A 14,370-nucleotide genomic window follows, 5' to 3' on the forward strand; every position below is an offset into this window, starting at 1 on the left:
ACTAAAATTTGTTATTTTAAACATTTCAAAAATTTAGACACTGCTCAGGAAGAGGCAAAAAGATAAAATGGCTCTAAAATTACCTTTTAAATTTTGTTCCATCCTATTATGGATGTAGAGAAATTAAACTGATAAGTATCATGGCTGAACTCATTTTATTCCATGATCTTAAACCAATGACCAATCAAATCAAATCACTGAAAAGCAAAAGATTTATTAAGAAGAGAACAGAAATGAAAATGAAAAAATTTAAAAGTCAAGTGTTAAGTAATCCTTTAAATTCATTTTAAAGAATTAGATTTTAATCACTTTAAGAAAAACTACTGGAAAAAAAGAATTCTATGGAACTAATGGTAGATACCAGCTTCTTCTTTTAAGTATTTTAATTTATTAATTCATTTACTCACCAACTTGTTGTTCAACAGATATGATATGAACACCTACTAAGTACTGAGCACTGTGCTAAATGCTGGGGATATAGGGATTAACCCAGAAGACATGATCCCTGCCCTCATGGAACTTCAGCTTCCAGCGATGCTTTCCCTGGCAAACTAAGAAACATGCTATGGAACCTCACAGATTGATTATAGTTTTAAAGAATATTTTATTATTTCTTTTTGAAGGAAAAATCTTATAAAAGTATCAAAATATAAAATCATTTTGTAAGTTCAATTAAAATCATTGCTTAGTTTTTCTGAAATACAAGAAGAGAAACAACTTATTGTTCTATCTGTACTGTCTTTGAATCAGCAAGAACTAGCAGAGAGTCAGTGTGGAGAATGGCCTAAAGGAAAATATATCCGTGTTTCATTGCAGTCCTGCTATAGACTCACGCTGAATCATTTTGGGCAGCTAAGTCAAAGGCTGGGTTTACATTTTCTCACTTAATAAATTGGGATTATCTATGAAGAATTTTATGTTGTGATATCATATTTGAGAGCTCAGATGAGCCACCTACTTCAAAATATTATTATACACTGATTTATCATTGATGGGCAATAGGAAAGACAAAAAAGCAATATCCTGAAATAAAGTCAAGTTCAATGTGTTGTGTAGAATCAGATGCTCTTCATAAGAGACTGGGGCTTTTAGCTCACTCTCAGACTATTAAAAATAAAAGTTTTCTACCTGCCCCATTATATTTGGTGGTGACAGGAGTGCTGGCCTGGGCCCACTTTCCCCAACTATGTGATCTCATCTCTATCATTACACATGCACAGACTTGCAGGCAGCCACATTTCACAGACATGTGTTAAAGACAGTCAAAGGCAAAGAATTAACACCTGCATAAAGGATGCAAACCAGGCCATCACATTAAAGAGTATAAATTGATAAGATGAAAATGTAGTAAATGACATCCTAATGGTCCTTATTCTGGCTTCCTAATTCTCCGTGCACAAGATGCTTTTATGCACCACTGAAGGAGAGCCATCACAACCTCTAACTAGCCCCAGTTAGTCTAATTAAAGCCTAATGCTCTCCAAATATGTCTGGCATAAAAGCCTGCATAACCTGCATTTCCTTAATTTAGGTAGGTCAGATCGAGCACTTCTAAAATCTGAACTATTCTGTATAACCTTATAGTATACACAAAATATACATTCTTAAGGAAAATGTGCATTCAAGCTATTTTTGACATGGTAACCTGTCTCTGTACAAAGATTGAGAATTTATAAAATTAGAGGAGTTTGAGGATTAACGAGATCGTGTGATTAAACTGCTATGAAAACTCTAAAAAGTATTATTTAATTTCCATGTTTTAATATTTTTATTCACTATGGGCATGCAATTTTGTCTTATTAAGACATAGAAAAATTAGGCAGATAATTGTTTCATCATATTATTAATATATTAATAATAGCTAATAACCACCAATTGCTTTACATAGGTTGACTCATTTAATCCTATAACAACCCTGATCAGAAGGTACTATTATCATCACTATTTTAGGGATGAGGTTGAGTAAGTTATCTCAGGACACACAACATGTAAATGGTAGACCTGAAATTTGAACCCAAGCAGTCAGTCTGTCTTAGGTCAAATCTTTTAACTACTATACCAGACTGCCTATATGGGTGTAGAAATGCAAGTCAAGGCCTATTGTTTCGGTAGGGTTCTTAGACTGTTCCTTAGCTCACAGAATGTCCAGGAGAGTCCGAGAGCCAGGTGTGGAGCCATCTGTTCAGAAACGGTGTCAAAAATCATACCGCAGATCTGGTTCCTTAAAGCCACCTTGGTTTTTCCCTCTGGGCACATCACACTTGAACCACCAACATTAGCCAAGCTAAAATTTGGGTGCTCCTGCCAGAATCTGCTACAGCATCCCCCAGATACTGGATGCAGCCACTACCTCACCAGAATTGTGCCAAGTCCCTACTTCTTTGAATCCCTAGGTCCTGCATCCCAGTCCAGCCTCTCTGGCTAATAATGACCACAGAGAAAACGTCCTGCAAAGACATCGGAGGCAACACATTTATTTCAGGCGAAACAATTATGTAAACCTCTGAGAAAGAAAGCAATTTTTAATTGTTGGTATATGTCACCACTGAGAGGAATTGAAAGTCACCAAGAACATTTCCATTAATTAGGCGCAATCAAGCTGTAGAGATAATGGAAAAGAGGAGTGTTTCCTCAAGGACGTATTTTCCATTCAGATGAGCAAAAAGTATCTCTGAAAATCCTAAGAGGAAGTGAGTAATCACAGGCAATATCTACTGAGTCTGCGTCTTTCTTTACACTGCAGAATGTTTCACCTCATATGACGCTAATGGAGAAAAAATAGTTTGTTGTTTGAGTGTAAAGACTAAATAATGATAAATTGGTTGCCTGAAGTGCAGTAAAAAAGAAACAAATGGATGTGTGGCATTAACAGAGTTAATTATAGATGTAGATTAAAAGGCAAGATTAAGTAGTGGAAGAAAAGCAGAGAGTCACCTTCGGCCCAGACCCGCCAAGCAGCAGCGGTCAGTCACCTAGCAACAAGTTTCCTATCCCTGCTGTGCTCTTTAATTCAGCAAATCTGCTCAGGATGGCAGGCTGTTCTCCTGACAAAACGCATTATGTAGGAGACTGAGGGATACAAAAATCCACTGTATACAGCACTCTGCTCCCTATTGACCACTGATCCTTTCTCTCAATTCACAAAAGAGGCTCACATAATGCCCTGAAAGGAGAAGAGTCTCCACAGAGAAAACATTTGCTTGTAATTGAGATTGACTACATAATGAAAATGATGTTCTTTTTAAAATTCTGCTTGTTGAGGCCACACTTTTTGTCTCCTGGCACTCAAAACACATCCCTGCTGGGAAAAGGGGCAAACATTGTAAAAACTCAAAACTGTGATTTTTTTTTTCCTTTGCATTGAAAACATCCATTCTATAACAAAATGGCCAGGTCTCTCTCCTTAGAACTTAAACAAGTGATAAGAAAGTAAACAGGAAAACTTCTATTCAGAGTTGCTGCCACAAATGCTTGCTTTGCTGAAGGCATACAGGCAATGCATGCTCATTCATTTGCACAACAACTGGAGAAAAATAGTAGAGAATTTTGATTTCTTGATTGTACCCTCTGTACAGAGACCATAAATTGCTGGTCAAAACTCGGTCACCATTTCAAAAATGTGGGTTGAAACACCCATTGAAATTTTAACCTGACTTAGAGGAAGGGGCAGAGACAAGGAGAGGGCAGAATAGCTCATTTTCTTAATCTAGAGGACACCATTAAAGTGACCTGCGTGGGGCTTAAATTGATGTCCTGTAAAAAGATTACGTTGGGATATTTGTGACGACCGATCCAGCAGAGTCGCAATTGTTTTAAAACCAAATCATTAAGTTTATTAATTTTGAAATAATACTGAAATTATTATAATTATTAATTTAAAAAGGGTAGAATTAATATTTTATTTTAATTTGTTCCCAGATGGAAGTTGAGTAAAGTCTTTCCTTTTTGTAAATAAATAAAAAAAAATTACAAGATTTAAAGAGCCGATGGCTGGCTACGTTTTCAGAAAACATAGTTAGATTAATTTATTGATGGTGGATTCAAGTTTTTTATTAGCTCCAGAAAATTCACCCACCTTTTGTCCATTTTTAAAAAAAACTGGAAGGTTGGCATGTGTTTGACTTCACTCTCTGATGCAACATCCTGACAATATCCACAGGAATACCGTGCCGGAATACTTCTCAGAGAGGGAATGAAAGAAAGGTGTGATCATTTTGCAAGGCCCACATCACGTGACCGAGAAGTCAACTACTATGAGTTTATCTCCTGCACTGTTCAAGGCTTCCTTAAAAGCATACTTGCTGTTCACCTGCTTCACCATTTTGGCAGCTGAGATCTGACAAGCAACTGTAAGAAACGACGGACGTGGATGCAAAGCGCTGTACGAGCCTGAAATTATTTTTAAGTAGATTAGCATGCATTAATATATGTGTCTGGGTTTTTATACTTCAAGGATTTTACAAAAAACAAGTGATTTCCCACACATTAACAAAATACTCTTACTGGAACATGATTCAGTAAACATGTACAAGGCTCTTACCTATGCTGGGCACTCTTCTAGAGGCTGGGGTTTCAAAGATAAAAAAAAAAAAATTACAGAGTCCTAGCCCTCAAGAGAAACTGGCATGAAGGGTGTCAAAATAAGGTTTGGCACAGGGTCGTAAGAGAACATCTAGAGTGATATATGGCCCGGGATGTAGGCAAAGTGGTTGTCTACACATAAGAATTTTCTGGGGGTTAAGAGCTAACCCCTTAAGGATGTGTGATTCGAGATTGTCCAAGTGAAAGAGAAGTTCTTGGCAGAGAGAACGTTGTACAAAGATTCTAAGGGAGAGAGCACGGTGCTTTCAGGGACTGAGAGGAGTTCAATATGGCCGGAGGCTGGAGGTGAAGAGGGATTCAAGGACCAGGGCATACGCAGCCTCGTGTGCCAGGCTAAGAGCTTTTCTTGAAGGTGGTGAGGAAATATTGATTGATCTTAGGGATGATTAGATTTGCAATATCAGGTGATTTTTATTTTCTCTTCCTGAGGAAAGCTCTCAGGTAGTGAAAGAATGCAAATTCTTCATTATACTATTTAAATTAGATGATAAGATTAAGATTTTGCTGAAAACTCTGGTGGGAAAAGAAGATTGTTAGTTTTACTGAGTGGTTGAAGGTGAAAAATAATACCCCAGCTTCCAGGGCAGAGTGAGGTAGTGAGGCCTTGATATTACTGAGGCTGTACCAGATTGGCACAGAGTGGAACAAAGCAGTGGATATAGTGAAGGCATTTGTGAATCATTATTTTGCTGATTAATAAAATTGTGATAGTGATTAAATCACAGGGCGAAATAGGCTTTTTATGCCTTTCTAGCCTTGAAAGTGAAAGTTGCCATGTCCCTACGCTAAAAAAATACTGGTCTTTTTGACTGTCTTAGTTAATGGACTGAATTAATGGGTTGTTTGCACTACTTATCCGGGCCTAAAAATGGAGGATTACATAAAACGCAAAACAGATCCCAAAAGACCAATTTATCATCTACACAGAGACATGATTAAAGACATGTTGATACACAGTATAACTATTGGCTAGTAGTTAACATAGGAAGGCAGCACTGTCTGCAGGCATGAGCGCCTGCCTGCCTGCCTTTTCTACCCCATTCTCTCTTTCTGCACTCTCAGGTGCAGATGTATCTAGACAAGGCACAAAAGGGAGTCAGTCTCTGTATCAGAACCAAAGATGGACCAGTTCTAAATAATATCTTTATGTCTGCTAGGTGACACACACCCCTATTTACCACATTGCTGTTGGCACCCAATAAAAGCAAGGCCCAGCACAAAGCAGTCCAGGCATAGCACTTCTTGGTTGGCTGGTTACCCAATTTTTAAAGAGGTATGTTAGAACTGAGGAGATAAAAAGACCACAAAAGGTGACAGAACTGAAGCACTCAGTGCCATAAGCACAGGAGCTGTTACATTAACGGCAGACCCAGGGCCCTTCTATTTTTCAGTGAGCAGTTGCTAAACCGATGCTGGTGGACTTAGCGAACGTCAGCTTTCCCTTCTTCCTTTCTGGAAGCAAATCCTTGCAAAAGTTTCATGGTGGGTCTTTCAAGGGCTACTGCACAGTAGCCTTCTTCTTTACTAGACAGAATCTTTGGGAAAACAGGGCCACAACAATGCTGATCAGTTCCCTACATGAGGTGAATTTAAGCTCTCAAATGAAAACGGGCCGTGTCAAGTCTGCATGATGAGCCATGGGGGATTTATGGAAGAGCATTATGTTAGAGGTTGTGGAAATGTAAGAGTTAGAAAGTCTTAGGCCAATAGTTTCTTTCAAAGAGCATGCTTAATAAATTTGCAAATATTACCTTCTCGCACTTATGTCTAATGAGTTAAACCATATTATCTACCCTCTTAGCTTTCTCATAGAAGATTATCTGACATTTAGCATTCACCGGTTTTTCTGAAAAGGTTAATAGTTCACCCGCTGAAGTTGGAACTAAGCAGAATTGATCATTCCTAAAACTCTTAGTTGAAATGTGAGGGCTTTGTGTTGACAGCCTAGGGGTTGTAATGAGTCTCTAGTACATTCTTAAGACTTGTTTCTTTTGCTCTGTGAATGGAGAGAGTAAAATTATAGTCTCTAGGTGTTTTCCACGGTTCTTTCACATTGCAGGCTTTCCGACACCAATTAAAGAGATTATGTCATCAAGTGAAAGGAAAGCTATAACGTGTGTGTTAATGCTATGATTACTTCAGACAGGGTCACAGGACCCAATAGCATAGGAGCTGACCTTTGAAAAATTAACTTTGAGCTCAATTCCTAATTAACCTTTTTTAATACAAGAAAGTATAATTTTAGGCCATCGGCCTTCGAAAATACTCACTTTTCTTGTACAATGACTGTGTTACCAAAATCAATTAGTAATTGTCAAAAGATTTTTCCCTTAATAATGTTATCTTTGAGGATGATTTTTTAATTTCTACTTAAAATAGTCTGTTTTCTCAGTGAATAAAACTTCAGGAACACATTTAAACCCCACAAAAAAATTGGTGTTAAAATAAGTTCATGTCAATGCACAAAAATATCAAATAAGTATCGTACTTTGCCACCGCTTTCTCAACAGTGTGACATTACCAATCACGTGGACATATGGAAATAGATGTAAATTTTAAAAGGTTATGTTGAAGTCCAAAATGTTCATTGTTTTGAATTAATGTTCTCTCTAACTCTTAAAACTTTGCTCTGCTATACGATGTATATTCTATTCCAGAAATTGCTCTCTGATAAAAGTACATCAATTATATTACCTCTTATTTAATCAGGCCTGAAGTTAATAGCTGACGGACTTCACATTTCTTATAATCTCTGGTACCCTTTGTCTGAACCAAAAAGAGAAAGTTATCTTTAAGGGAGTGGGGCATAATGGTTGAAAGGTTTGGTCCTGATACTCATGATTTGCCTCTGGAGATGATACGAATTCTCTGAATAGATGATTTTCACAATGTTTAGTAAGTACTCTCTTATGACCTCCATCTTAAAGCAGCATTTATCTAATTTAAAATCAAAATGAGCATTTTTGTGCTATAAGTTTAGAAAATGCTTTAAACAGGACTTGAAAATGTGTTCTACTGGCTCATTCCTTTGCTTCAAATCCAGATTGTAGACAACAAAAGCCAAAATTTTGTTTAATTAACACATTATTGAGAAACTATCCTAGCAACGTCTGTATTTTTCTATTTTACATTTTCTATAGTTTTGCTATGGCAGTACCTTTTATTCTGTTGGTAGTAGACAATGGTACAGTAGACAATCCTGCAGTATTTTAATGGAAAGAATTAATAATTGCTATCTTTCTTGTTAAAACTTCCCAATATTTGGGCCTGAAGTGGTATGGTGGTAAAAATAGAGCAACAGACTTTTTCAAAGGGCTCCCCAAATGCCTGAAATATACTGGCAAATATGAATTTCTCACATACTCTTTGCTTCATGAACAATATACAGAGGAATACACTGCTGTTTTGTTTATTGGTTGTATTTCTCTTGGAGCATTCATACATACCAGGATTGAAAAGAAGAGCAAGGACCATTAATGAGACACAATTAATGTCTTGCATAGGTTTCACTCAAATCAGAAAAATGACACCAAGGACATGGTAGTGAGCACAATAGAAAACAGTTGGAGCACAGCTGGAAAAGTTGCCTTGATATCTAAGTATGCAATTGGCATCGATCCTTAGGCTTTTAGGATGAAACAGGAAAAAAAAAATCTTTCAGCTCTCAACCCCATCTATAAAATAAAGAAACATGTAATGTTGGAAAAGCAAACAAAAAGTGTATATTTTAAAAGCAAATATTATGCAGACTTTGTGTTGTTCCAAAATAAAATATAACAACCCTGGAGAGGACAGTTCAGGGTCTTTGCAAAATATGTGTGTGTGTGTGTGTGCGCGCGTGTGTGTATCTGTGTATGTGTGTGTATGTGTGTGTGTGTATGCACTTGTCAATGGGGAATTGGGCACAGAAGGAGTTTAACATGGTTATGAAATGGAATTTTCAATTTCAGGGAAAGGCAAAATGATTTCTAAAACCACTGTCAACACTTGTTCCATTCTTGGTGGATTCTTTTGTACTGTTTATTCCCTTGAATTCATTTAAAAAGAACAGTGTTATGACAGAAATCGAGATATGCTGAATAAGCCCCATTGCTGACTAGAGGTACTTAGAGAGGGAGCAAGTTGACAGTGAATGCTCACTATTAATATTTACCCTTATTTGGTCAGTTGAAATACATATCAACTCACAAGACATATTACATAATTCTAGAAGGGTCAGTTATTAATACACTTCATTAAATACTAGCAACTAAATGTGTTAAACTATTTATGATATAAATGAAATAGTCATTAGATTTTAATCCTCAGCTAGAATTATCTCTTTGGTACGTAAAGGAGATAAACAACAAGGATCCCTGAGTTCTTTTCCCAACTCTCATTGAAATGCTTTTGAATTGGGAAGAAGGCACTGCTTTCAAGTTCCCAAAGAGAAAGCTTTCTTTGAAATATCCAGAAACAACTACCACCATATGTAACTATGTATGCCCTCTACCAGCTGTAAAACACCACTCCACACAAACATATATATACTTTTCTACCTTTTTCCATAAGCTTTTCTACTTTCTTGATTCCTATAACAGCTGCTCACCTATTCACTAACACATCTTTTAAAGTCTCACTGAATTAATTATTCTCTATCTTATTTCATTCACAAACATTTGATGAACATCTCCTGTTTCAGCCCCTCTTCAATCTGTTAGCTCTATGCCTTTGAGTCAAGCTCTTAACCATTCTGGGCCAGAATCTTTTCATCCTTTAAACAAAATCTCTCAAGTCCCTAGTGATTCCACGTGAACTCCCTTGTAACTCGGTACGTCCTTTTGAAATCCGTTTCTGAAAAAAGACAAAGCATATATATTAATCAGTATATATTGATTATTCAATAATAACACATATTAATCAATTCACTTATGGATGCCTATGTTCATATGGCAAATTTCATATCAAAAATTAAACTGGAGATAAAATATCTTTAAGTTCCTAAGTTATAAGTGATACGAAGTAGGTGGTGTCATTTAGTTCCAATCACTTATAACCTAGTTCCTTACATTTAGTTAAAATAAATTGAGGCATCAAAACTCCAAGTTCAAGATTTTACACTTATACAATTGTATGCAAATGTCTACACATGGACACAAAGGCAAATGCATGTATGTGTAGAAATGGGACTGCGTATGGGTATAATACTTACAGAAGATTGTGTTTTAAGTTAAAGTGGATGAAAATGTTTTGGATGAAAACCCCTTTCAATCTTTACTGGTGTTTGCCCAGAATGTGTGAAAGCAGTTGAAGAAAGTACTTGACAAAGGAGTTTAGGGACCGCAAACCCTTTAAATCATAACACTATGAAGTAAGACACTGTGAAGGACAGGGAGGCTCTGGTGAGGAGGGAGGCTTCTTCAGTTCACCTCCCTGTGGAGCAGCTCAGGATGCAGCCAGGAGTGTAATGTAATTCCAGCAGTTCCTGTCGGGCGGGCCTCCCAGAGCGCCAGCCTAGGAGGAGTCGGGCAACTCGTGCTAAACAGTGAACAACACTTAATAAAGACATTCCTGGACCTAGACAAAGCTGTACTGTTTGGTGGATTTATGTCACACCTAGCTAATCATTACAAAGATTTCCTTACAAAGAAAACGAACACAAACGAGTAATAAGTCAGCATTTCTCTCTGACTCAGTAGCACAGTGAGAGGAAAAGAGAAAATTGGAATTTTAAAGAACAAGTTTGCCATTGCGTCCCGATGCTGAGAAAAGAAAAAGCCAGGATGAGTTATACGCAGCATTTAGCTTGACAGTGGACTTAAATATTTATATTAAATGTTGTTGCTGCTATTTTAATTAAACCTTGAATACTAAATTTACTTGGGCTGATATTGAATTTTTCAGCTGTTACTTTTCAAATATTTAAACTTAACTGGAATAGATTTGGGAACAGGGTTTACTCCGCCACCTGCTGGTCATTTAGAAATACTGCTGTTCTCAGGAGCTCACTACAGGAACAGCGAGCCTCTCAGCCCGGGGTTTGTGAAAATGCTATGCTGTTAGAGAGAGGAATTCACCTGGCCTGGGTGGTGGTGGACATAACACTAGATCTGGCGTCAGAAAGCCTGAGGCAGAGGGGACAGTGGCTGTGGTGGTGCAGGAGTCCCAGTTTTACCAGCGTGGCTCTCCCCTTTCCGTGGATGGCTCTACCCAACACCTTAATTTCCTCCTCCTGACGGTACGTGTTATGAGACCTGCCTTACATACTTCAAATGGGAAAATGCTTTTAAACCTGTAAGGCATTATATAAACAAATATATTGGTCAGAATTAGGGGTTGAATAACAGCATGTTGTAGTTCTTTGGCTTCCTGCAATCTGTATTTCATGTGGGCATTGTCACAGAGCTTTTAAAAGTCCAGATTTTAACTGGGTCACGTTTAATCATCTTGAGAAAAATGGGAAAGATAAATTCATATGCATATTTGTATACTGAACCAGTTTCCAACACCAGCAGGTCCCTGACCTGTATCATTCTTCCATCTTCCAAAAACACCTATTCCAATTAAAATGCTGAAAGTTTCCAAAATTTGTGCTTTGAACAGAGAAAGTGCTAGTAATCATAAAAACAAAATTACCTGCACAATCTTTTCTAGTTATTCCGAATAGTATTCAAAGGTAGCCTTAATGGAACTCAGGGAAATAAAACTGAGATACACAAAAAGGCCAAAATTGAATTGATTCAAATTGCCACATTGAACTTTCTTTCATTTTTTTTCCCTAACAATTTCTTGATTTCCTAGCTATGGACTATGCCGTTTTTAAAGGCCCCAATAAAATTTCCACAATTTATCCTTGTGAGGGACTCTGTTGTTGAGATTTAATATAAATTTGCAGATATTCACAAAAGGAAGGTCAGACAAAATCACATCCTCGCAAATTGCTTTATTTCTTCACATAAATATCCCTTAAAATAGGCTTTTTTCATGCTCCTGAACAGCACTGCAATCACTCTCACAAAACAAACATAGAATTCTGAACCTAAACAAGCCACTTAGTCTGCTCGGCCGAGACAATGTCTTCCTTGTCACTCGATTTTGTCTTTTTTGGGGGGGGGGCAGAGGAAAGTTTCCCCCCCCTCCTGTTTGCAGACCACCCACGAACCTTTTTATTTTTCTCTTTTAATCTGAGAAAGGGGAGAAAAGGAGACTTGTTGCCCTTAGCAGTTCTTGGGCTTTTCTCTCAATAGGGTAAATTAATTATTTTAACCTACTGATGAGGGGGTGGCCATGGCTGTCGATGTGGGAGGGAGGGGGAAACAGGTGTTTCAAACACCTGCATTTCTAGGCTTAATTGCTCTGAATCTTGTAGGCTCTCAACTGCATTCTCCTTTCTTTTCAGAGGCTCAGGGGGAGGGGTTCGTTTGTGAAGTTCTTAACTAATGGTAGCATTAATATGCAACCAATTTTGGCTGAACAAATTATTTTCCTTAAAATGAGCTCCAGGTAAATTTAATTAGGAAGAAGGTGATTGACAGGTATTACTCTGAATGCAAGGATTAAAAATCCTACTGTTGTTAAAAGAAAAAGGCAAGGTCAAGAGTCAGCCATATTCTAGTGGTTTTCTTCTCACGGCAAGAGTTCAGGTAAAGAAAGCCCTGATCAGGTAACTTTGTTTTTTCACTAGAGCACATGGAAAAATCTGCTTTTAAAGGATAACCTGTGTACCAAAATGACTGTTTAATGTAGTATTTTACATCCAGTTTAAGTGTTTTCATAAATCTAGCTTATAATAATTGAACAATTATCACATGCCAGACACTCTTGTATAATGCATTGTCTCATTTAGTCCTCACACCAGCCCTATGAGATAGTTCCTATCATTCACCTTATTTTACAGGTGCAGAAACTGAGGCATAAGGAGATTGATTAATTTATCCAAGGTCAGACAGTAAGTGGTTGTGTAGAGATCCCGACTGGAGCAGCCAGGCACAGGGTCTACAACTCCCATTCGTATTGCTCATTTGCTAGCGGTCGGTAGCTCTTTAAGTTGTCCACACATACATATCCTCCAGAAACTTTTCTTCTTGACTCCTGAGGGTGGTAGAGGCAAGACAGGGATGAAAATTTCGCAGCTGAGCACAAAGCTATAAGAGTTCCGTTTCTGAGCTTTGAATCAAGAGAACAGCCCTTGGTCACACACAGTATTATTTAATAAATGGTCTGGCAAGATTCTAGAAAAAGGCCAGGACTCCATGATGTACCAGGCCTGAAGTCAGGGAACCATGGAAAATTGATTATTTTGGAACTAATCCCCCTGCTCAACAAGTAATCTGTGGTCCAGAGAAATTAAGAGAGATTTGGTCAAGCCTTCACAGTGGGGCCAGAGTCAGGTGCAAGAGCATAACCCAGAAGTATTGCTTCAAAGCCAGTGACTTTTTATTCCTAGTAACCAGTTTTTCCTCTAGGCGAGGATAATTAGACCAATCAATTAGACCAACAACGTAGGGACCTTGCCATGTGACTGACTTCTTATGTATTGGTGAAAAGGGTACTGAAATGGAAATACAATTTATTACTGACTTAATGGTTCTCATCAGGCAGCAGCTGACGCATGCTCACTTGATACAGGAAATCAGGTGTCAACACCGGCTGATTCTGGCAAGTAAATATTCTAGCCTCAGACAAGGGAGCCTTAGTTCTTGCTTCTGATTTCCTTTCTGCCAGCTCATTTTCACATATGCCTTTTCAGGGTGTGGAAGTGTGGAAATAGGAAGGGGGATTCCTACTGAGAACTGCTTGGAACTTCCCTCTCCTTCCTGATGGCTCCCAGAAACAGCCTTCCATTAGGCCTGGCTCTACCTCCATTTCCCTTCTTGGAGCCTGTTTCCAGCCTCCTTTAAGTCACCTGAGAATGGAGGTCAATGAGACATATTAGAATTATGGAAAGGAAGGGGTGAACAATTGCAGCATGAGTAATGAGTCCAAGATTCCACTGGGACGCATTAGATCTTAATGTAGGAGGTTATACAATACAGATTAAATGGGAAATTTCAGAGAAAGCTCTAAGTTGCAAGGAAAGGAAACTTAGGTGATTTGGTGTTTCTCGGCTCAAGAGCAGGTGTGTAAAAGGTTGGTGCATCAAATGGAATTGGAGCACAGAAAGAGTTCATCCTAAAAGCTCCTGGGTTAGTCCTGGAAGTTCCATCCAGGTATTCAGAGTTTCTTAGACACACAGCCCTTATCACAATACGAGCATACCTTGTTTCATTGAGCTTTGCTTTATTGTGCTTCACAGATGTGCATTTTTACAAATTGAAGGCAAGTCCCTCCACCAGCAAAGAGATAACGATTCACTTTATTACAATTCTTGCTTTATTGCGGTGGTCTGAAACTGAGCCTGAAATAAATATCTGCTAGTTATGCCTGTACAGAGTTGCTACCTAATTAACTTTTCCCACACTTGTATTATAGTACCGAGTTTTGGAAAGCGGTACTTCTCAAATTTCAGGTGCTCATACAAGCCATCTGGGGATCTTGTTAAGGAGTCCTACTTAGGACGTTTCAGGGGGGCCTGAGAGTCTGCATTTCTTAAGTGATCTTGATGCTGCTGGTCTATTGATCCTACTTTGAGTAGCAAGGTGATAGGGTAAATGCAGGTGGTTTAAGACAGCAATTCTGTCCCATTTTTAATGAATAAATTTATAGTCTTAGGGAAAGTATTTTTTAAAATAGTAGTTATACTTTTGTGTAGCAGTGCATTCTGCTATCACTGTGTGGTTTGGCTTATGT

At 38.0% G+C, this 14,370-nt stretch overlaps 1 pseudogene; it reads right to left on the reverse strand.

Annotated features, from left to right (window-relative positions):
• Positions 1–4,015: 4,015 nt before the first annotated feature.
• On the reverse strand, positions 4,016–4,328 carry LOC105308773 (annotated as a pseudogene).
• Positions 4,329–14,370: the final 10,042 nt, after the last annotated feature.

Source organism: Pteropus vampyrus, unplaced genomic scaffold (genome assembly GCF_000151845.1).
Source record: "Pteropus vampyrus isolate Shadow unplaced genomic scaffold, Pvam_2.0 Scaffold15, whole genome shotgun sequence".
NCBI classification, from domain to species: Eukaryota; Metazoa; Chordata; class Mammalia; order Chiroptera; family Pteropodidae; genus Pteropus; species Pteropus vampyrus.